At 44.0% G+C, this 25,880-nt stretch overlaps 1 long non-coding RNA gene across 1 annotated transcript in view; it reads left to right on the top strand.

Moving 5' to 3' along the window:
- The window catches only part of LOC138645865 (uncharacterized), an 80,557-nt gene that overhangs the window by 5,680 nt on the left and 48,997 nt on the right, over window positions 1-25,880 (top strand). The window lies entirely within an intron of this gene.

Below are 25,880 nucleotides of genomic sequence, written 5' to 3'. Positions count from 1 at the left end.
GAAATTGGTGGCGTGGCAAGGGCGGGTTCTGGTTTTTTGAGGGACACAAGTGACGTAGATTTGCCTGCAACTGCCCCTCAACCAAGCACAACCGCAGATTTGACAACTGGAACTTTGGCCCACATGGCGGATTATGCCTTGCGTATCCTCAAAAGGGACACACGCATTACAAAAATGATGAACGATGACGATTACTGGTTGGCCTGCCTCCTTGATCCTCGCTATAAAGGCAAATTGCAAAATATTATGCCACATGAGAACTTGGAACTAATATTAGCAACAAAACAATCAACTCTTGTTGACCGTTTGCTTCTGGCATTCCCTGCACACAGCGCCCGTGATCGTTCTCACACGAGCTCCAGGGACCAGCAGACCAGAGGTGTTAGAGGGGCAGAAATCAGAAGTGGCGTTGGCCAGAGGGGTTTTCTGACCAGGTTGTGGAGTGATTTTGCTATGACCGCAGACAGGACAGGTACTGCAGCATCAATTCAAAGTGACAGGAGACAACATTTGTCCAGTATGGTTACAAACTATTTTTCATCCCTTATCGACGTTCTCCCTCAACCGTCATTCCCATTTGATTACTGGGCATCAAAATTAGACACCTGGCCAAAATTGGCAGAATATGCATTGCAGGAGCTTGCTTGCCCGGCAGCTAGTGTCCTATCAGAAAGAGTATTCAGTGCTGCAGGTTCAATACTAACAGAAAAAAGGACTCGTCTGGCTACCCAAAATGTAGATGATCTAACCTTCATTAAAATGAACCACAACTGGATTTCGAAATCTTTTGCCCCACCTTGCCCGGCTGACACCTAACTTTCCTATGAAAAGGTCTTGCCTGTGGACTCTTCTGAATGACTTTTCCAATCTCGTAATTTTCTGCACCTGATTGTCCAGCATACGACATGTTTACTCCTAACAAAATGGCCAAACTCCCCACACGGGGCCGTGGTATCGCCACTTTGCGCCAGCACCCGTGAGAGTGCTGTTTGTCTGAAGAGGTGGGTGTGCCCGCTTTTGGTCGACGGCACTGCCACTGGGTCCCTCATAGTACAATAAAGTGTCTCTGGCGGTGGTGGTGCGCACCCAACGTCAGACGCACCATTGTAATATGAGGGGCCCTGGGCCTGTACCGCCGGCCACAAGACAGTTCCCCCCCCCCCCCCAGCTCAAACAGTGCTCTACCACTAGCAAAATTATCTCTCACAGCTTCACCAATGTTTAGTCTATGCGCTGACATCCTTCAATGCCTGGCACTGACAATACCATTGTTTTGACATTTTTGTTATGTTAGGCCTTCGAAGCCTGTCTGCGGTCCGTTCTTTCTACAACTACTACACTGACCAGGCCACTGCTGGCCGTGTTCCCCTGGAACCAATTTAAACTTGCCTACAGCCAGCCCAATTTTGTTATGTTAGGCCTTCTTAGCCTGTTTGCCGTCACTCCTTCCACTAGACTTCCACTGACCAGACCACTGTTGCCCGTGTACCCCTGGAACCAATTTTAAATTGCCAACAGCCAAATGTTATTATGTTAGGCCTTTGATGCCTGTCTGCCGTCACTCCTTCCACTAGACTTCCACTGACCAGACCACTGTTGCCCGTGTACCCCTGGAACCAATTTTAAATTGCCAACAGCCCAATGTTATGATGTTAGGCCTTTGATGCCTGTCTGCCGTCACTCCTTCCACTAGGCCTCCACTGACCTGTCTACTGCTGCCCGGGTTCCCATGGAACCAATTGTAAATTGCCTACAGCCAGCCCATTTTATTACGTTAGGCCTTCGAAGCCTGTCTGCGGTCCCTCCTTCCACTAGGCCTCCACTTACCTGTCTGCTGCTGCCCGTGTTCCCCTGGAACCAATTTTAAATTGCCTACAGCCAGCCCATTTTATTATGTTAGGGCTTCGAAGCCTGTCTGCGGTCCCTCCTTCCACTAGGCCTCCACTGACCTGTCTACTGCTGCCCGTGTTCCCCTGGAACCAATTTTAAACTGCCTACAGGCAGCCCAATTTATTATGTTAGGGCTTCGAAGCCTGTCTGCGGTCCCTCCTTCCACTAGGCCTCCACTGACCTGTCTACTGCTGCCCGTGTACCCCTTGAACCAACATCATAAAATAAAAAAAAAGTATTTTGCTTATAAAAAAGAAAATACTGGTGAGATATCAAATGCAGACATTTTAACATTAAAAACAAACACACAACTAAAATCTGGTACAGTACTAAAAATGGCCACCAGCTACAATTACTTTATCCTGCAAGTATTTAACTGAAAGGTTTTTTAAATTGAAAACACAGATATGGCATCCACCGAGTGTTGTCCTGTCGCGTCTTCTTTATATTATTGCCGAGAAGATGCAAAACAATGAAAATAATAAAATCATTAATTACCAAAATAATAGAGAAAGTCAACACCACATTGCAAATAAACATTCATTCCAAATAAAGAAGCAGGGCGCGTCCGAGGGTGAGTATATACCTAATAAGAATATAATCACCCTCGGACGCGCAATGCTTATTTCCAACAGCCTTCCTTCCTAAGAATCAGCCCTTCCGTGGTGTAGAGAGACGTTGTGTTACACTTCAAGGTGTTCCCCAGGTTGCCTTTCCTGAGCTTCGATCTTCCAGCTCTCGTTTAGTAGTTCTTGGAAACTACACTGCATTAGGCCTACAAATTGGGTATGGGGTGGAGAGAGATGGTGTGTTACACTCCAAGGTGTTCCCCAGGTTTCCTTGCCATTGCTTCGGTCTTCCGACTCTCGTTTAGTAGTTGTAGAAAAGTACACTGCATTAGGCCTACAAAATGGGTATGGGGTGGAGAGAGATGGTGTGTTACACTCCAAGGTGTTCCCCAGGTTGCCTTTCCTGAGCTTCTATCTTCAGGCTCTCATTAAATTGTGGTTAAATGGAACAACTGCATTTGGCGTACTAGTTGGTTTGGGGCCTACTATCGGTGTCTGCCACTCCTTGCTGTTCTCCTGGTTTCCTGTCCTGAAATTCCATTTTCAGCCTCTCGTTAAGTAGTTGTTAATGTTAGACTGCATTTGGCCTACTAGTTGGGTTGGGGCCTACTATTGGTGTCTGCCACTCCTTGCTGTTCTCCTCCACTGAACAAAGCTGTGCCGCCTGTTTACTACGGTTGCCAATTTTGAACTGCATTTTGACTACTTACTGATTTGGCCCTACTCTCTGTGTCAGCCTCTCATTCCAGTTGTCCTCCACTGCAATGCCCCCTGGTTATTCCTGTGTTACCAATTTTGAACTGCATTTAGCCCACTTTATTCTTTGGGCCTATATCTGTGATTCCACTTCATCGTGCCCATTGCCCAGCCAGTGATAGATGAGTCTGCTGGTACATTGACCCATAACGCAACATTCCCCGTGCATGCTACACAACAACATTGTGACCCTGCTGAAAGTCAGGTTGCTCTTCCCGCATACCATACCACCTTACACGGGGACAAAGAGGAAGGTGCAGATGAAAGTGCAGGTTCCTTCATCAGGTGGGGGGAGGAATACTAGTTGGCGACGTCACTGGCACAGGGCCTCTCATAGTACGCAAAAGTGTTGCTGCCGGTGGGAGGCGCCCCCGCCGTGCAAACACACCGCTGTACTTTGAGGGGCCCTGTGCCAGTGCCAATGCCAACAAGTGGGCCCCCCCCTGCTTGCTCAGGATCACAGCACTTGCAAAGTTGAAATACTTACCTCTCCCTGCTCCACTGCCGTGACGTGGTCCAGATTTCCTGGGCCCACTAATTACTTGAACCAGCCCTACCCCACACAACTTTAGCCAAATGACCCCCAATTTCAAATGCCTTCCAATTATTATAAGGTAAATTACGCTTGACAAGCTTCATTAAGAAGAATGGATGGTTTTGACATTAAAATGGGCACTCTAGGTGTTTTCCTGGCCCCCACTCACTGCCGACTATGCTGCCCCATTGACTTGCATTGGGTTTCGTGTTTCGGTCGATCCCGACTTTTCGCCATAATCGGCCGATTTCACTCGACCCGACTTTTGAGATAGTCGGGTTTCGCGAAACCCGGCTCGACTCTAAAAAGGTCAAGGTCGCTCAACTCTACTTATCAGTACTCTATCCTCCCTTTTAGTTGACTTTCTGGGCCGACCAGATCTGGGCCTGTCCTGGGTAATTCCAAGCTGCTTATGTTTCTGCAAAATTCTTACGACTGTGCTCTGATTACAGCCGACCTTCCTTGCGATCTGGGGGCCAGTATAACCCTCTTCATGTAGCACCACAACTCGCACACGATCCTCCGCTGACAAAAATCTGAAGGCTCCCATCATAAAACTGTACAGTATGATTCACTAGATAGACCAACAGATAAAACAAACAAACAAAGCAGCAGATGTGATGCAATGTAATGCAATGTGATTGGCTGCCATATCCCGGTAATGATGGTCACAAGAACCTCATCAGTGATTGGCTAATTTTGGATCTGAAGCTGTACAATATTACGTTCTGATTTCAATTCCAATATTGTTGCAATAATTTCAGGCAAAACTGCTTCAAAAGCTAAAAATATTACAGGGAGAGAATGCAAAATTGTATTCTGAACAAAACCATATATAATATGTCATATTAGCATCGAAGATATTCGACAGAAAACGTTTAAAACTTGAAAAATCAATCAATTTATTCTATGCCTATGCAGGACTTTTGAACATCACTGTACACCAGTAAATACTTCGCGCCAAATTACTAGGTCTGAAACTCAGCAGAGGAGCCCCCCCCCCCCCCCCTGTACCTAAGTATGCCACCCTTTTGTGTTTTGGTTTTGTTGTATTGCGAGACATTAACATCTATTTATTTTTTTGTGAGTACTGTCACACTCATTACAATCGGCCTCCGCTGACAACACCAATGCTGCCTGTGTACCAAGATAATTCCGAGTGTCTACAGCCTACTTTTGTTATGTTAGGTCTACTAAGCCTGTCTGCGGTCCCTCCTTCCACTAGTCCTCCACTGACCAGACCACTGCTGCCCGTGTACCCCTGGAACCTATTTTAAAGTCCCTACAGCCTACTTTTGTTATGTTAGGCCTACTAAGCCTGTCTGTGGTCCCTCCTTCCACTAGTCCTCCACTGACCACACCACTGCTGCCCGTGTACCCCTGGAAGCTATATTAAAGTGCCTACAGCCCACTCTTGTTATGTTAGGCCTACTAAGCCTGTCTGCGGTCCATTATAGAAATTGTCCTTCACTGACCAGACCACTGCTGCCCGTGTACCCCTGGAACCTATTTTAAATTGCATAGAGCATCCTTTTTTTTTAATTGTAGGCATACTAAGTCTGTCTGCGGTCCATAATTGAAATTGTCCTCCACTGAACAGACCAATGCTGCCCGTGTACCCTTGTAACCTTTTTTAAACTGCATTGAGCCAAATGTTGTGTTTAAGGCCTACTTCCTGTGTCTGTCTGCGCCACTCAATACAGCTGTCCTCCTCTGAAAAAAGCTGAGCGCTAATAGTCTGGTTTTCAGCCTATAGGAATTTGAAAACTGCATTAGTGCTACTACTTCGGTAGGGCCTACTAACGGTGTCTGCCGCTCCAAGGTGTTCTCCAGGTTGCCTCTCCATAGCTTCAATCTTCATGCTCGTCTTAAGTAGTTGTTGAAACAACACTACATTAGGCCTACAAGTTGGGTCTGGGTCGTAGAGACGGTGTCTGCCGCTCCAAAGTGTTCTCCAGGTTGCCACATAATCGAAGCTGCATAGAGCCTATTTTGTTATTTTACGCCTACTAAGTCTTTCTGCGGTCCCTCCTTCCAATTGTCCTCCACTGAGCACACCAATGCAGACCGTGTACCCATGTAACCTTTTTTAAACCTGCGTCGAGCCAACTTTGTGGTGTAAGGCCTACTTGTAGTGTCTGGCTGCGCCACTCAATACAGCTGTCCTCTTTACAAAAAATGACCTACAATTATCTGGTTTTCAGCCTATCGGAATTTTAAAACTGCAGTGGGCCTACTAGTTAGGTTGGGGCCTTCTATCGGTGTCTGCGGCTCCTTGCTGTTCTCCTCCAGTGAACAAAGCTGTGCCGCCTGTTTACTACTGTTGCCAATTTTGAACTGCATTTAGACTACTTACTGATTTGGGCCTACTCTCTGTGTCAGCCTCTCATTCCAGTTGTCCTCCACTGAACAAAGCAATGCCCCCTGGTTAGTCCTGTTACCAATTTTGAACTGCATTTAGCCCACTTTATTCTTTGGGCCCATATCTGTTTCCCCCTCATCCTGCCCATTGCCCAGCCAGTGATAGTTGAGTCTGCTGGTACATTGACCCATAACGCAACATTCCCCGTGCACGCTACACTGCAAGATTGTGACCCTGCTGAAAGTCAGGTCCCCCTTCCCGCATACCATACCACCTTACACAGGGACAAAGAGGAAGGTGCAGATGAAGGTGCAGGTTCCTTCATCAGGTGGGGGGAGGAATACTAGTTGGCGACGTCACTGGCACAGGGCCCCTCATAGTACGCAAAAGTGTCGCTGCCGGTGGGAGGCGCCCCCGCCGTGCAAACACACCGCCGTACTTTGAGGGGCCCTGTGCCAGTGCCAATGCCAACGAGTGGGCCCCCCCTGCTTGCTCAGGATCACAGCACTTGCAAAGTTGAAATACTTACCTCTCCCTGCTCCACTGCCGTGACATCGTCCAGATTTTCTGGGCCCACTAAATACTTGAACCAGCCCTACCCCCCACAACTTTAGCCAAATCACCCCCAATTTCCAATGCCTTAATATTATTATAAGGTAAATTTAGATTGACAAGCTTCAGTAACAAGAATGTATGTTTTTTGCCATTAAAATGGGCACTGTAGGTGTTTTCCTGGCCTCCACTCACTGCCGACTATGCTCCCCCATTGACTTGCATTGGGTTTCGTGTTTCGGTCGATCCCCCGACTTTTCGCGATAATCGGCCGATTCCACTCTACTCGACTTTTGAGATAGTCGGGTTTCACGAAACCCAACTCATCTCTAAAAAATTGAAGTTCGCTCAACCCTAGTCAACACTTTTGGTTGGGACTCCTTCATGCGCGTTGCCTGTAGCAGTAGGCCTCCGAGACCATCAGGCCTCCACTACTTTGAACTCAACCACCCGTGTTACTATCCTTTTAAATTTTTCTGACAATGGCAGTCTACAAAACTGATATTTGTGCCACTTGAGTGTGGCTCAGCATGAAAGCAGGTGGAGGTGTTTGCATGTGGTATCAGGTCTCCCGGCAAAGGAGGCATACAGTGATCCCTCACCCAGCACATCTTACTGTGACGTTCAATTGAAAGCTGTAAATGCTGTCCCAGACCCTGATACCACATGCCTGGCTGATTAATGCAGTGCCGTACTACAATTTGTACTGTGGGTGAATTGAGGCCACTTTTCTGGTGTATATCCCTCACTTGATGTGTTTTGGCAGCATTTGGGGACATTATAAGGTATTGTGCATGCCTTTGTTTTAGCCTCCCATTGACATGAATGGCGTACGGCTATGTTTGGTGAATATTCGACAAATCGGCGAATATTACAAATTTGGCGACTGAAACCGAATATTGAAATATTCATTTATATAACCACAATCAGTACATGGTACATCAATTGTAATAACTTTCAGTATGTCCTTAATAATGGTAAGAGGATACTAGGAGTTGTTGCTATCAGTCATCAGTCTGCGGACCATACAGGAACCTCAATATTGATGAGAATTAGTCAGTATCTGTGACAGTCACTGGTGAAGTGATGGAGGGGAGATACGCATCACTGCGCATGATGATGTCAGTGATGTAAAATCAGAGTGGTTTCCTCAAGCACACTGTGTTGGGAGGATTAAGTTAAAGTTGTTATAGGCTGGTTTTAGTGGACATCCATAGAGTGGGTGGGAGCATGTCCACGTATTTCCACCTGCAGATTCCCTACAGGACCTGTGTGGTGTTAGGATCATGTGATCAGTCACATGATGGAGCAGTCACATGGTCTGGGCTTAAATGACCGATGGCCAGAGCTTTCAGTGTTCAGTGTGTGCCTGGAGAGGGAGCACTCCAGTAAAGTGTGTGCTAAATCTGAACCATGGACATTGCTGCCTGTAAGCGGGATAATCCCCACTAGGAAAAGGACTGTTTCTTTTGATTTATGCTGTCTACTCAGAATTTATATTAGTCAAGCCTGATGAAGGGACCTGTGTAGTCTCGAAAGCTTGCAATTTGTTACCATCTTTTCAGTTAGCCATTTAAAGGTATCAACCACTGAGGACTCACAATTCTAAATATTTTTCTATCTACTGGCTAACACAGTACCAAGATATATATCTTTCCTATATACAATAAACCAAGCCAATAAACCAACCATTTTCTTAGTGTTCCGGTTATACCTCAGTATCCAGCCAAGTGAGCCGCTCAATCACAAATAAAAATTTGCATCCAGGTAACTTTTTATAGATGGCGTTGGCTCTGATTGGAGTCATTCCAAGCGCTGCGGAATATGTTAGCGCTATATAAAAAATAAAGATTATTATTCTTTTCTTCATCTTGTCCAGACACCATGATGACTTTTCATAGCCACAGCCATCTTCTCCGGTTTTGTTCTTCACATCCCCACATGAAACCTTTTAAAAAAATAGCAGCGTCTTTATAATGCTCTTGAGTAAAAAAATATCTACCCTATGCTGTGCCCTTGAATAAATAATTGCTCCTCATTGTGTTCCCTGCACATGCCCTCCACACTGCCCTCTCCTTTCCATACTGGGCCCCATCTTCACATAGTCTTCTCACACTGGGCTCACCCTATAGGGTCCAGTCTGTTAACTGTCTCCTCCTCAAACTCCCCCCTCCATACTGTCCCCTACTGACTGTACGTATACACACACACACAGTCTCCTCTCACATCCACCTGCCAGCCATACTGTCTACTTGCATATTTACTCACTGCCAGGCGGCAGGGCCGGCGTCGGCACCCGGCACACCTGGGCAAGTGTCGGGGCCCTGGCGAGACGGGGGGCCCACTCACGCTGTCTGGGATACAGCTAGGGCCAGCAGAAGCTCCACTGATAATCAAAATCAGTGAAGCTTCCGGTGTAGAGACTGGTTGAGGACCTGTAGTGACATCACGATCATGTGACCTGCCATGTGACCTTGATGTCACCACAGGCCATGTATTCATAGGTCAGTGCACCTCCTGTCCTCCTGCAGCACGGAGCTTCTGAGGGGAGGGAGAGCTAAGACCTGGGCCGGCACCTACATACCTGAGCTGTGATGTGAGGTACCATAAGTCGTGCAGCGCCCTTTGTGTGTGCTGCTCCTGGTGATGATGGCTCCTCAGCAACTCCTGCTCTTGTCGGCAGTCCCAGCAGAGACAGGGAGGTGTCTGCTGGGACAGTGCTGCTGGGAGCAGGAGGAGCTGCAGCTGATACTGTGTGGAACATCTCATTCCCTCCAGCATAAAGCAGTGTATGTGAGGTGTGTGTAATTGATGTGTGTATAGTGTGTGGTATGTGTAGTGTGAGCTATGTGTATGTGTTTGTACAGTCATGGACAAAAGTATTGACACCCCTGCAATTCTGTCAGATAATACTCCTTTTCTTCCTGAAAGTGATTGCAAACACAAATTATTTGGTATTATTATCTTCATTTAATTTGTCTTATATGAAAAAACACAAAAGAGAATGAAGCAAAAAGCAAAACATTGATCATTTTACACAAAACTCCAAAAATGGGCCAGACAAAAGTATTGGCACCCTCAGCCTAATACTTGGTTGCACAACCTTTAGCCAAAATAACTGCGACCAACCGCTTCCGGTAACCATCAATGAGTTTCTTACAATGCTCTGCTGGAATTTTAGACCATTCTTCTTTGGCAAACTGCTCCAGGTCCCTGATATTTGAAGGGTGCCTTCTCGAAACTGCCATTTTTAGATCTCTCCACAGGTGATCTATGGGATTCAGGTCTGGACTCATTGCTGGCCACCTTAGAAGTCTCCAGTGCTTTCTCTCAAACCATTTTCTAGTGCTTTATGAAGTGTGTTTTGGGTCATTGTCCTGCTGGAAGACCCATGACCTCTGAGGGAGACCCAGTTTTCTCACACTGGGCCCTACATTATGCTGCAAAATTTGTTGGTAGTCTTCAGACTTCATAAAGCCATGCACACGGTCAAGCAGTCCAGTGCCAGAGGCAGCAAAGCAACCCCAAAACATCAGGGAACCTCCGCCATGTTTGACTGTAGGGACCAAATTTTTTTCTTTGAATGCCTTTTTTTCTCCTGTAAACTCTATGTTGATGTCTTTGCCCCAAAAGCTCTACTTTTGTCTCATCTGACCAGAGAACATTCTTCCAAAACATTTTAGGCTTTTTCAGGTAAGTTTTGGCAAAATCCAGCCTGGCTTTTTTATGTCTCGGGGTAAGAAGTGGGGTCTTCCTGGGTCTCCTACCATAGAGTTCCTATTCATTCAGATGCCGACGGATAGTACGGGTTGACACTGATGTACCCTCGGACTGCAGGGCAGCTTGAACTTGTTTGGATGCTAGTCAAGGTTCTTTATCCAACATCAGCACAATCTTGTGTTGAAATCTCTTGTCAATTTTTCTTTTCCATCCACATCTAGGGAGGTTAGCCACAGTGCATGGGCTTTAAATTTCTTGATGACACTGCGCACGCTAGACACAGGAACATTCAGGTCTTTGGAGATGAACTTGTAGCCTTGAGATTGCTCATGCTTCCTCACAATTTGGTTTCTCAAGTCCTCAGACAGTTCTTTGGTCTTCTTTCTTTTCTCCATGCTCAATGTGGTACACACAAGGACACATGACAGAGGTTGAGTCAACTTTAATCCATGTCAACTGGCTGCAAGTGTGATTTAGTTATTGCCAACACCTGTTAGGTGCCACAGGTAAGTTACAGGTGATGTTAACCCCTTCACCCCAAAGCCTGTTTTCACCTAAGTGTCAGGGCCAATTTTTACAATTCTGACCACTGTCACTTTATGAGGTCATAACTCTGAAACGCTTCAACGGATCCTGGTGATTCTGACATTGTTTTCTCATGACATATTGTACTTCATGATAATGGTAAAACTTCTTCGATATGACTTGCATTTATTTGTGAAAAAAACAAAAATTTGTCGGAAATTATGAAAATTTAGCAATTTTCAAACTTTTAGTTTTTATGCCCTTAAATTAGAGAGTTATATCACATAATCTAGTTAATAAACAACATTTCCCACATGTCTGCTTTACATCAGCACAATTTTGGAAACATAATTTTTTTTTGTTAGGGAGTTATAAGGGTTAAAAGTTGACCAGCGATTTCTCATTTTTGCAACAATTTGCAAAACCATTTTTTTTACGGACCACCTCACACTTGAAGTGACTTTGAGGGGTCTATATGACAGAAAATGCCCAAAAGTGACACCATTATAAAAACTGCACCCCTCAAGGTACTCAAAACCACATTCAAAAAGTTTATTAACTCTTCAGGTGCTTCACAGGAATTTTTTGAATGTTTAAAGAAAATTGAACATTTAACTTTTTTCACAAAATATTTACTTCAGGTCCAATTTGTTTCATTTTACCAAGGGTAACAGGAGAAATTGGACCACAAATGTCATTGTACAATTTGTCCTGAGTACGCCGAGACCCCATATGTGGGGGTAAACCACTGTTTGGGCACATGGCAGAGCTCGGAAAGGAAGGAGCGCCATTTGACTTGTCAATGCAATAATTGCTGTAATTGAGATCGGAGCCCATGTCACGATTGGAGAGCCCCTGATGTGCCTAAACAGTGGAAACCCCCCACAAGTGACACCATTTTGGAAAGAAGACCCTCTATGGAATTAATCTAGATGTGTGGTGAGCACTTTGAACCTCCCAAGTGCTTCACAGAAGTTAATAATGTAGAGCCGTAAAAAAAATTTCATATTAATTTTTCACAAAAAATGATCTTTTTGCCCCCAATTTTTTATTGTTGTGCAATTTGTCCTGAGTACGCTGATACTTCATATATGGGGATAAACCACTGTTTGAGCGCATGGCAGAGCTTGGAAGGGAAGGAGCGCCATTTGACTTTTCAATGCAAAATTGGCTGGAATTGAGATCGGAACCCATGTCGCATTTGGAGAGCCCCTGACGTGCCTTAACAGTGGAAACCCCCCACAAGTGACCCCATTTTGGAAAGAAGACCCCCTAAAGAACTATTCTAGATGTGTGGTGAGCACTTTTAACCCCCAATTGTTTCACCAAAGTTTAGAATGTAGCGGTGTGAAAATTAAAAAATCATTTTTTCTTTCCACAAAATGATGTTTTAGCCCGCAATTTTTTTTCCCCAAGGGTAACAGGAGAAATTGGACCACAAAAGTTATTGTCCAATTTGTCCTGAGTACGCTGATACCCCATATGTGGGGGGGAACCACCGTTTGAGTGCATGGCAGAGCTCGGAAGGGAAGGAGCGCCGTTTGAAACGGAGACTTAGATGGATTGGTCTGCAGTTGTCATGTTGCATTTGCAGAGCCCCTGATGTACCTAAACAGTAGAAACCCCCCACAAGTGACCCCATATTGGAACCTAGACCCCCCAAGGAACTTATCTAGATGTGTTGTGAGAGCTTTGAACCAACAAGTGTTTCACTACAGTTTATAACGCAGAGCCGTGAAAATAAAAAATATTTTTTTTCCATGAAAATTATATTTTAGCCCCCTCATTTTTATTTTCCCAAGGGTAACAGGACAAATTAGACCCCAAAAGTTGTTGTCCAACTTGTCCTGAGAACGCTGATACCCCATATGTTGGGGGGAACCACTGTTTGGGCGCACAGAAGAACTCGGTAGGGAAGGAGCACTGTTTTAGTTTTTCAAAGCAGAATTGGCTGAAATTGGAGATCGGACGCCATGTCGCGTTTGGAGAGCCCCCTGATGTGCCGAAACAGTGGAAACTCCCCAATTCTAACTGAAACCCTAACCCCAACCCCAACCCTAGCCCCAACCCCAACCCTAACCCCAACCCTAACCTTAGCCCTAACCCTAGCCCTAACCCTAGTCCTAACCCTAGCCCTAACCCTAACCCTAATGGGAAAATGGAAATAAATACATTTTTTTACATTTTATTATTTTTCCCTAACTAAGGGGGTGATTTAGGGGGGTTTGATCTACTTTTATAGCGTTTTTGGGGCGGATTTTTAGGGTTGGCAGCTGTCACACACTAAAAGACGCTTTTTATTGCAAAAAATAGTTTTTGCATCACCACATTTTGAGAGCTATAATTTATCCATATTTTGGCCCACAGAGTCATGTGAGATCTTGTTTTTTGCGGGACAAGTTGACGTTTGTATTGGTACTATTTTCGGGCAGATGACATTTTTTGATCGCTTTTTATTCCGATTTTTGGGAGGCGGAATGAACGAAAAACAGCAATTCCTGAAATTCTTTTAGGGGGGGCGTTTATACCGTTCCACGTGTGGTAAAATTGATAAAGCAGCTTTATTCTTCAGGTCAATACGATTACAGCGATACCTCATTTATGTAATTTTTTTATGTTTTGGCGCTTTTACACAATAAAAACTATTTTATATAAAAAAATAATTGTTTTTGCATCGCTTTATTCTGAGAGCTATAACTTTTTTACTTTTCTGCTGATGATGCTGTTTGGTGGTTTTTTTTTGCGGGACAAGATGACTTTTTCAGCGGTACCATGGTTATTTATATCCGTCGTTTTGATCGCGTGTTATTCCACTTTTTGTTCGCCTGTAAGATAATAAAGCAATGTGTTTTGCCTTGTTTTTTATTTTTTTTTAGCGGTGTTCACTGAAGGGGTTAACTAGTGGGATAGTTTTATAGAGCGGGTCGTTACGGACGCGGCGATACCCAATGTGTACTTTTATTGTTTTTTTTAATTTACATAAATGGATTTACTGGGAAATGTTTTTTTTTTTCTTTATTTGGGGATTTTTTTAAATTTTTTTTTTTAATACATTCTATTTTTTTTTTTTTTTTACTTTCTACCATTGTCCCAGGGTGAGACATCACTGTATTAGATCAGATCGTTGATCTGACAGTGTGCATAGCACTCTGTCAGATCAACGATCTGACAGGCAAGTTTAGGTGGCTTTCCGGCGCCTGCTCTCAGCAACTCTCAGCAGGCGCCGGCTAGCCAGGTCATTGCATGACCCGGAAGGAGTCCCGCGGCCATCTTGGATCCGGGGACTCCTTCCGGATCACTGGAGCAACGCGATCTCATCGCGTTGCTCCGGTGGGAGAGCGCAGGGAGCCCCCGTCCCTGCGCGATCCCCCTCTATGCCGCTGTCACTACTGACAGCAGCATCAGAGGGGTTAAATGCCCGCGATCGGCGCCGATCGTGGGCATTGCTGCGGGGTGTCAGCTGTCATATACAGCTGACACCCGCACCCGATCACCGCGGCGCTCAGCGCGAGACCGCGGTGATCGGTGCGCCGTACTAGTACTGCTGCTGGCAGAAATGCAGTGCCGGCAGCGCAGTACTAGTACGGCACATGTCGCGAAGGGGTTAATTACACAAATTAGAGAAGCATCACATGATTTTTTTGAACAGTGCCAATACTTTTGTCCACCCCCTTTTTTATGTTTGGTGTGGAATTATATCCAATTTGACATTTAGGACAATTCTTTTTGTGTTTTTTCATTTAAGACAAATTAAATGAAGATGATAATAATACCAAATAATTTGCATTTGCAATCATTTTCAGGAAGAAAATGAGTATTATCTGACAGAATTGCAGGGGTGTCAATACTTTTGGCCATGACTGTATGAATCACATGTATCATGAGCATTTGTTGCGCAGCATGTGTCTGCCATGTATGTGTGTGCCATGTATGTATGTATGTATGTGTGTGCCATGTATGTATGTGTGTCTGACATGTATGTGTGTCTGCCATGTATGTATGTGTGCCATGTATGTATGTATATGTGTGTGCCATGTATGTATGTATATGTGTGTGCCATGTATGTATATGTGTGTGCCATGTATGTATGTGTGTGCCATGTGTGTATGTGTGTGCCATGCATGTATGGGTGTGTGCCATGCATGTATGGGTGTGTGCCATGCATGTATGGGTGTGTGCCATGCATGTATGGGTGTGTGCCATGTACATGTGTGTTCCATATACGTATGTTCCATATACGTATGTTCCATGAACTGTATGTATGTATGTGCCCAATACGTGTGTGCCATGTACCTGTACTGTATATATGTGTACCATGTACGTGTGTGTGCCATGTACTGTATGTATGTGCCATGTATATGTGTGCCATGTACGTGTGCAACATGTACTGTATGTGTACCATGTACGTGTGCGATATGTACTGTATGTATGTGTGTACCATGCACGTGTGCGATATGTGCATGTACTGTATGTATGTGTGTGCGCCGTGTACATGTACTGTATGTGTGTGGCATGTACGTGTGTGTGCCATGTACATGTACTGTATGTATACATTTTTGCACATGTCACTTATTGGGGTCAGTCATCAGCACTACAAATCGACAGTGAATTCAAAACAATGGACAACGAATACTGATGTGTTGTGATGCTGCAGCCTGCAACCCATTTTGCCCTTTTACAAATGTTCTACGTTTATACTTTCTAATGTTTAATTTAAGGCTGTGTGCACATGTTCAGGATTTTTTGCGTTTTTCCCGCTGTTTTTCTCTATAAAAACGCAGAAAAAACGCATACATTAAGCATCCTATTATTAGAATGCAATCTGCAGTTTTTGTGCACATGTTGCGTTTTTTTCCGCGGCGGAATCGCATTCTGGAAAAAAACGCAGCATGTTCATTCTTTGTGCGGAATCGCAGGGATTCCGCACACATAGGAATGCATTGATCCGCTTACTTTCCGCACACCATGCGGGAAGTAAGCGGATCATGTGCGGTTGGTACCCAGGGTGGAGGAGAGGAGACTCTCCTCCAGGCCCTGGGAACCAAATAATTGTTAGAAAAAAAAAAAGAATTAAAATAAAAAATCATGATCTTCTCACTTTCCGGCGTCCCCGACAGCCTTCCTGCTCCTCGTGATGCTTCCATTCCCAATAATGCATTGCGAAAATGACCTGTGATGACATCGGCCTCGCGAGACCGTTACTTCATCTGGGGTCATTGCCACAATGCATTATTGGGACCGGAGCATCGCGAGGCGCGAGAAGGCTGTTGGGGACGCCGGAAGGTGAGAATATCATGATTTTTTTTTTTTTTTTTTACATTCTATCTTTTTCCTATTGATGCTGCATAAGCATCCCAATGTTCAGACACTGATTAAAAAAGAGTGGGAGAAACCGGATAGGAGAAATTCTTTGGTGCCCTCGTTTAAAAGAAAGTATCCCTTTGAAGACGAGGCATCCACATCCTGGGACAAGGCACCAAAACTGGATGTAGCGGTGGCCAAAGCCTCGAAAAAATTTGCGCCCCCATCCAAGGATATGGGTACCCTCAAAGACCTTTTAGATAAGAAAGCAGATACGTTTCTTAAAGGGGCATGGGAATCGGCTGGGGGTAGTTTGAGACCTGCAGTTGCAGCGACCTGCACCTCCAGATCTTTAATGGTGTGGATTGACCAGCTAGAAAGTCAGATTAAAGATAGGTTACCCAGGAATAAGTTGCTGGATTCAATCCCTGTAATTAGGGCAGCAGCAGCGCTCCTAGCGGACTCCTCAGCAGACTCCGTGCCCTTAACATCTAAGGTCGCTGCTCTCTCCAACGCAGCCAGAAGAACTTTATGGCTTAAGAGTTGACCTGGGGACCTCCAATCAAAGTTAAAATTATGTTCTATCCCATGTGAAGGGAATTTCTTGTTTGGGGAGACTTTGGATGACATCCTCCAGAAAGCGGGAGACAAAAAGAAGGGGTTTCCAAATCTGGGACCAGCCCCATTCAGACAGTCCTTTCGGAACTGGAGATTTTTTGTCTGAGACCCCCCAGAGAGCAGAATAAGTGGGAAGAAGGGAGAAGGGATAGGGGTTACCTTTTTGGCAACACCTCATGTGACAAAAAGCCCTCCAAATGACATTCTTCCTACGGTGGGGGGAAGACTCACATCATTCCTTCCCGCCTGGAATAAAATATCCAACAACATCTGGATTTTAAAACTCATACATTTTGGTCTAAAAATAGATTTTGTTTCTTTACCCCCCGAAATTACGTAGTGACAAAAACAAGATCTTTGGCAGCAGAACAAGCAGCATTAGAGAAAGAAATTATTTCCCTTCTGCGGAAATCCGTAATTCGGGAAATCTCCCCTCAAGAAATAGAGGAAGGGTTTTTCTCCCCTCTGTTTTTAGTACCAAAACCCGACTGGTCCTTTCGGACGATTATAAACCTTAAAATCTTAAACAAATACGTAAGAAATCACAAATTCAAAATGGAAACCATAAAATCTACCATAAAATCCTTTTCCCGAATTGCTACATGGTTGTGATAGACCTAACCGACGCATACTACCATGTGCCCATCCACGAACAATCACAAAAATTTCTCAGGATGGCAGTCTCCATAGAGGGACAAATAAGAAATTTGCAATACAGGGCTCTCCCGTTCGGGATCTCAATAGCTCCATGAATATTTACGAAAATAGTAGCGGAAATGATGGCCCACATGAGGGAACAAAATATATTAATAGTCCCTTACTTGGACGATTTTCTTATTGCAAGAAACTCGGCTCAAAGTTGCAGGGAACAGAGAGACCGAGTAATGACTATTCTGACGGACTTGGGTTGGCTCATAAACGTAAAAAAAATCAAAGTTGGAACCCTGTCAAGTACAGGAGTTCCTAGGACTGACGTTAGACTCCCGGGTTCAAGAATGCCAACTCCCAGGTCCCAAAAAGGACAATATATTGACCATGATAGCACGAACGCTACACAACCCCTCCATGACTCTAAGGAGAGCAATTCCGCTACTAGGCTCTCGATCTTCATGCCTACCAGCGATACCTTTCGCACAATTCCACACAAGGGAGCTTCAGTGGCACATACTAGAGTGGCAGTTAATACTAAAAAACAATTTGGAAAGCCGAGTCATTCTAAATTCCTCAGTTATTCATTCCCTTCTTTGGTGGGGAAAGAACCAAAATCTTTCAAAGGGAATTCCTTGGGTGCCAAAAATATCTCGGGTAATAACCGATGCGAGTCCCAGAGCGTGGGGGGCTCACATGGGAGACAGAGTGGCTCAGGTAAACTGGACAGTTCAGGAACTATCAGCATCCTCAAACCAAAAAGAACTTTGGGCGGTGCATCATGCTCTTCTATCTTTCCTAACCTACATTCGGGGACATCATGTCCGAATTTTTTCAGACAACAAAGTGACAGTAGCATATATAAATCACCAGGGAGGAACAAGGTCTCGGTCACTGAGTTCCTCTGCCAAAATTATCAGCCTTGCGGAAGAAAATCTACTATCCCTCTCTGCGCTACATATTCAGGGTTCAAACAACGAGAAAGCAGATTACTTGAGTCGAACCCAGTTAAAACAAGCCGAGTGGTCCCTGAACCTACAACCAGATCACAGAAATGTGGGGAACGCCAACAATAGACTTATTCGCCAATTCCAAAAACAAGAAAGTAAACAAATTTTGCTCACTGAACCCGGAAGGGAATCCCCAGGCTCTAGATGCCTTTCTGATTCCATGGACCCACAAGCTGACATATGCTTTTCCTCCAATCATTCTGATCCCGGCAGTCATTCGGAAAGTCAGAGAGGACAAAATAAAAATGATCCTTATAGCCCGTTCTGGCCAAAAAGGACATGGTTTTCCTGGCTAAGGATGCTATCGGTCTCAGACCCATGGATCCTACCGAATATACCAGACCTGCTACAGCAAGGGCCGATCTTCCACCCACAAGAGTCGAACTTGCATTTGACAGCCTGGCTTTTGAACGGAGACTATTAAAAGAAAGGGGTTTCTCAGACAACTTAGTTGCAACGTTGTTAAAAAGTAGAAAACCTATTACTACTAAAATATATAGGAAAACATGGAAAAAATTCTTGTCTGTCTCCAAGGTAAAAGCCCAGGATGGGCCTTCAATTGCTAAAATACTTGAGTTCCTACAAAAAGGTCTGGAACAGGGGTTAGCGGTCAGTACTCTTAAGGTACAGATAGCACCTCTAGGAGCACTCTATAACCAAAATATTGCAGCCAACCCATGGGTAATAAGGTTTATTAAGGCAGTAACAAGATCAAAGCCTTTTAATTACTCAAAAGATGCCCTTGTGGGGCCTAAATTTAGTCCTCTCGGCGTTAACGGGTCCTCCATTTGAACGCATAGAGACGATTCCCATTAAAACATTATCACTTGAGACCATTCTCTTAGTAGCCTTAACATCTGCGCGCAGAATAAGTGACATTCAAGCCCTATCCTCTAACCCACCTTTCACTAAAATATTGGATGATAGTCACTCTTAGACCCGACCCAGCCTATTTGCCAAAAGTAGCGTCAAAATTCCATAGGTCACAAGAAGTATCCCTGCCGTCCTTTTGCCAAACCCCAGAAATGAGAGAGAGCAGAACTTCCATAGATGTCAGAAGATGCCTAGTCCAATACTTAGATTCCACCAGGGAGTATAGCAAGGAAGGCACTTTGTTTGTCTGTTTTCAGGGTCCCAGAAAAGGATTCCGGGCATCCAAAGGTACTTTGGCAAGTTGGATAAAGGAGGCAATAGCTTTGGCATATTCATCCACAGGGAATACGATCCTGGATGGTATAAGAGCGCATTCCACAAGAACAGTAGCTACCTCATGGGCTGAGAGGTCAGAGGTATCAATAGAGCAAATCTGTAAGGCGGTCACCTGGTCATCACCATCAACCTTCTTTAGACACTATAGATTAAATCTAGCCTCTGTATCTGACTTAACTTTCGGACGAAGGGTTCTCAAGGCAGTGGTCCCTCCCTAAGCTTAGTCTCTGCAATTCTCTCCGTAGTGCTGTCATGGGAGACCGAGAAAGTCATAGTTACTCACCGATAACGGTGTTTCTCGGAGCCCATGACAGCACCCGCTTATTCCCTCCCATCACGAGTGCGGTGAGCACCTTTTAATTACATATAATTTATATAATATAGTCTAGGCACGGGGTTCCTCTATTAAGAAATGTTATAATATGATTTTTTCTCTGTTGTAACTAACCTGGAGGTCCTCCGATGCTCTGTAAACCAAATGCTGTAGATGAGCCCCTGATGCCGGTGGGCTTACCTTACCCGCGATTTTCGGGGTGACAGGTTCCCTTTAATCAAGGGGAAACAAGGATCTGCTTCTGAAACATTGGTTTCTGTCCCCACTATACCATAATATATATTATATCATATAAGGATATAGAAAGATATAGCATACAGTTTGATAACTGATCTGTACTGTCTGACATTGTCAGGTTAAATGTTTGTTTAGCCTACCACACCTATCCTTGTTTATGACATACTGTTCTAAGGTTTAAGGAAAAGCTCATCTATTTTTGCAAACCCCTTGTGTACAGTGCATAATCTGTGCAGAGCCAGTCCTCGGCTGAGGATCTGGAATAATTTATCTCCCCTGTCCTTACAAAGGCGAAAATATTTACAAGTTATTATCCATCAGTAATACCAAATATTAACATCTATAGTAGGGGTAATAAGAATTGTTTGCTTTGAAGCGTACGCAGAAAGTATATTTCCTCACTACACAACTGCTATATTAGTGAGCTGTGCTAGCCTGAAAAAGTAGCTGTTATCTGCATGTGTGTGTTTGGCATACTTTTGCTATTCAGATTAACCCAACTTATTTTGTACTAGGTTTATTGTGACCGACTGTTTTCTCTCTCATTCCCAGTCTCTGGACTAGGGAACACTGCAGTGATCTTTTCTAAAAGCCAGTCTACGGACGAATTCTAAAATCCAGTTTTATAATCTGGGACCACTTAGGTGGGAATTCTACATAGCCAGTCTTCGTACCCGGGTATACCTTGGTAGATATTCTTATAACTAGCTGCCTGATCAGGAAAAAATGAGTCGCTCCAATAACAAAAACTGTGCCTCAAAAATTCCCCTATCCAATACTAATAAATCACACATGTCACACCGTGACCCCTCTCAGGAATCAGTAAACCTGTTAAGCCCTGATAAGTCAAGGTCACCAAGGACACCATCCAAAATTCTTGGTGACAAATCAGACCCGAAATTTTACCTAACTAGCCAACAAAACAAACCTCAAAATAAAACCTCCTCACAACAGTTCAAAAGAGAACTATATATAAATCCTGGCGAAATGGATACTTCCGTTTCAAGGAAAAGGCTAGGCCCGGAGGATAGGGGGAAGGAGAGCAGAGGTGCGTCGGATTACTCGGGTTATGAGTCAGGAGATTGCTCCCCAAATGTGAGCCCCGCGAGAAGGAGAACTAAAAAAGTACTAGCAGGCTCGGATGATTCAACATCCCAATTACTCAGCATGATGGACGCTCACATGAAAATGATAACTAGGCAAGTAAGGAAATGCATCTTAATTTTGACAAACAGGCTAGCCAACTACAAAAAACAATGGAGGTGTTTACTGAAAAGCTAGGAAAGCAGGAGGAAAAAATCAAGGGGTTAGAAAAAACGGTAGCTAAACACACACGTCCGAAAATCAAGAACTTAGATCGGAAATAGACCGTCTTAGGCTAAAAATGGCAGATTTGGAGGACAGAAATAGGCGTAACAACGTCAAAATTCGTGGCATAACCGAAAATGTTCCTCCTGACAAACGCCTTGACTACACCCAAACCTTAATCAAGAAAGCTATCCCTTCCCTATCAGCACAGGAGCTTACTATAGATTGGATCCATAGACTGCCCAAGCCCTCAAGTATCGCTGCTGACCTCCCCAGAGATACAATTCTCAGGATTCATTTTTATCACGTAAAGGAGCAGCTACAAAATTTCATCAAAAGGGAGAAAAAATTCCCCGTGCCTTATGATAACCTAAAACTTTATGCAGATCTATCTAGGGAGACTCTAGAAGGCAGAAAGGCTTTTAAAAAAGTTTCAGGCCCTCTAAGAGACATGGGAGTCCCTTATAAATGGGGGTTTCCGCTGAAACTCTTGGTATCATTTAAAGGTAAAACAATTCCCATTGGTACTCCTGAAGAAGGAGAAAGGTTAATTGCCTCTATTACATGAGTCAGTTTAGGAGTAGTCTTTTTGTTAAATTTATTCGGCCTCAACTTGTATCCTATAAAAGGATATTTGTACAGGGTTCCAAAATTTTCGTTTCTTTGCCCTGTAGGACAAGAAGCAATATATAAGTTAAAATGGCTAATATACAGCCTATCAGGTTCTAAGTGTTACACTTACAACTGTTAAATGTTTTCTCATTAATATGTTAAATTTGTTATCCTTTGTCAAATATTTTCATATCTCGGAGGATGCCTCAGGCTTTGTCCTGAGCTCACTCACGAACTTTTCCCCGAACAGAGAAGAACCCACTGGAGGGATTCTTCGGAGAGGACAAGTAAAGTTTCTGTGATCCAAGTGTATTGTTGTATTTCTTTTCATTTTTGTTTTGTGTTCACAGACTTACATTGATTTTTCTTGTCACTGCTGCACTCTAAAAGTAAAGCCTCAATTCTTTAGTTAGTTTATTACTGTTTTACAGTTACCAACTCTACATACAGGTATCTCTAGGTGACTAATCTCCACCTCCCCTAACTGCAATCAAAAATGTCTCTCAAAATAATGTTGTATAATGTTAGGGGCCTTAATAGCCCGAGGAAGAGATTCACAATCAGGGACGAGCTGGTCAAATCTAAATCCGACATCATTTGCATACAAGAGACCAAGTTTAAATCCAATGATCATCCAAAACTCACAGACAAGAAGTTTTCACAAACTTTTGAATCTTGTGGTAGCAAGAAAAAAGCAGGTGTTATGACATTAATTAGTCATAATATCTCATTCGAATTTCTTGAGGAGTATAAGGACCCAAAAGGCAATTTCCATATTTTAATCTGCAGCATTGATAACCATCCTTTCACAATTGTTAACGTTTACGTCCCGAATATTGGCCAAATCAAATTCCTGAACAAACTTATGAGAAAAGTGTTGGAGATCAAAAAAGGGGACCTAATAATGGTAGGAGATTTCAACGTGGTCCCTGACGGCCATCTTGACTCCTCAGCTCAAAACAGACACAAAGCTCTGACCCTAAACAATTGGCTTCACCAAAACGAAATGTATGACATTTTCAGATGTCTCAACACCACTTCTATTGAGTATACCCATTTTTCGGATGTGCACCAATCTGCTTCCAGAATTGACCTGATGATCTCCAGCATTTTTTCCTTACCCAAATTTAAAAAAATTTCAATCTTACCCAAAACAATATCAGACCATTCACCTGTCATCGCAGAATTGACTTACGGCCCCGCTTCTAGAACTCACGTCTCATGGAGGTGCAACTCATCTATTCTCAACAACCCAATACATAAAAACACGATTAATCAGACCATTAGAAATTATTTTCGAGAGAACGAGTCAGAATCAATCGACCCATTTATTCTTTGGAATGCCCATAAGGCCGTGATCAGGGGGGCCCTAATTCAAATCTCTGCTAAAGAAAAAAAAAAAAAAAAACCGGGCCAAAATAAAGGAGCTACAAGCAAAAATAAAAAGTAAGGAATCAGAACTTGTTGCCTCAGCTGCTCATTCCTCCAAATTACAAACTGAAATCATTTTGCTAAGGCAGGAGTTGAGAGCTCTGATCTTCTTGAAACCAGGGATTCAAGCTTCAGGAGGCTAATTTGCATATTCCAGGTGCCTTCTGGGAGAAGCGAAGTCTCCCTAAGCTAGAAGATCGTTGGGTACAGCCGGGACCAGCTGCTTGGAAAGAATCACCAAACTGCGCTCCTTACGTCGCGCGAATTTTTGCCTGTAGGACATTATTGCAAGAGAGCTTGGCTGAGTAGATTACACAAGAAGGAAAACACACAGCAAGTCAGCAGGATCTAGGAGCAACATGGCAGATGTGACAACCTACATGGTGAGCTGCAGCATGTGCTACATGTTCACAGATCGACCAGAAGAAGAATCCAATTTCACCTGTCAGAAGTGTAGACTAGTGGCCCTTTTAGAAGAAAAGGTGCGGGGTCTGGAAGAAAGAATAGCAACTTTGAAACTCATCAAAGAGAATGAAGACTTTCTAGACAGAACAGAAGCATCTCTACTGGTCACAGAAGGTGCAAAAAGTGTCAGAGAACCTCCAAAAGCAGATGAGTGGAAGCATGTGACCAAAAGAAGCAAGAAGACCATGGAGAAATCACCAACCACACAACTGAAGAACCGATATCAAATCTTTGTAGAGGATGAAGATGGCACACCTAAGAATGAAGCAATACCAGCAAGCAAAAAAGAAAAGGGCACACAGCAACAAGTGACAGCAAAAAGTACAGCCAAGAAGCAACGAAGAGTGGTGGTGGTGGGAGACTCACTACTGAGAGGCACAGAAGCAGCCATCTGCAGACCGGACATAACTGCAAGAGAAGTATGCTGCCTTCCAGGTGCGATGATCAAGGATGTGACCGATAGGATACCAAAGCTCTTCAGCTCCAAGGACGTCCACCCATTTCTTCTGATACATGTTGGCACCAATGACACGGCAAGGAAGGACCTACCGACAATCTGCAAGGACTTTGAAGAGTTGGGGAAGAAAGTAAAGGAACTGGATGCACAGGTAGTTTTTTCTTCTATCCTTCCAGTAGACGGGCATGGCACCAGGAGATGGAACAGGATCCTTGATGCAAACAACTGGCTAAGACGATGGTGCAGACAACAAGGATTTGGATTCCTGGACCACGGTGTGAATTACTGGTATGATGGACTCCTCGCCAGAGACGGACTACACCTCAACAAACCTGGGAAACACACATTCGCCAGAAGACTCGCTACACTCATCAGGAGGGCGTTAAACTAGAAGAAGAGGGGACGGGAAGAAAAACATTAGACTCGAACAAAGACGACCCAGGAAAACATACTCAGAAGGGAGGTAAGAACATTTCTAAAACAATCCACAGTGAGGAGATTGGAACAAAACAAAATCCTCTAAACTGCATGCTCGCAAACGCCAGAAGCCTGACAAACAAGATGGAAGAACTAGAAGCAGAAATATCTACAGGTAACTTTGACATAGTGGGAATAACCGAGACATGGTTAGATGAAAGCTATGACTGGGCAGTTAACTTACAGGGTTACAGTCTGTTTAGAAAGGATCGTAAAAATCGGAGAGGAGGAGGGGTTTGTCTCTATGTAAAGTCTTGTCTAAAGTCCACTTTAAAGGAGGATATTAGCGAAGGGAATGAGGATGTCGAGTCCATATGGGTTGAAATTCATGGAGGGAAAAATGGTAACAAAATTCTCATTGGGGTCTGTTACAAACCCCCAAATATAACAGAAAGCATGGAAAGTCTACTTCTAAAGCAGATAGATGAAGCTGCAACCCATAATGAGGTCCTGGTTATGGGGGACTTTAACTACCCGGATATTAACTGGGAAACAGAAACCTGTGAAACCCATAAAGGCAACAGGTTTCTGCTAATAACCAAGAAAAATTATCTTTCACAATTGGTGCAGAATCCAACCAGAGGGGCAGCACTTTTAGACCTAATACTATCTAATAGACCTGACAGAATAACAAATCTGCAGGTGGTTGGGCATTTAGGAAATAGCGACCACAATATTGTGCAGTTTCACCTGTCTTTCACTAGGGGGACTTGTCAGGGAGTCACAAAAACATTGAACTTTAGGAAGGCAAAGTTTGAACAGCTTAGAGATGCCCTTAATCTGGTAGACTGGGACAATATCCTCAGAAATGAGAATACAGATAATAAATGGGAAATGTTTAAGAACATCCTAAATAGGCAGTGT

Source organism: Ranitomeya imitator, chromosome 7, assembly GCF_032444005.1.
Source record: "Ranitomeya imitator isolate aRanImi1 chromosome 7, aRanImi1.pri, whole genome shotgun sequence".
NCBI lineage: Eukaryota > Metazoa > Chordata > Amphibia > Anura > Dendrobatidae > Ranitomeya > Ranitomeya imitator.
This window is presented reverse-complemented; position numbering and strand designations above follow the sequence as displayed.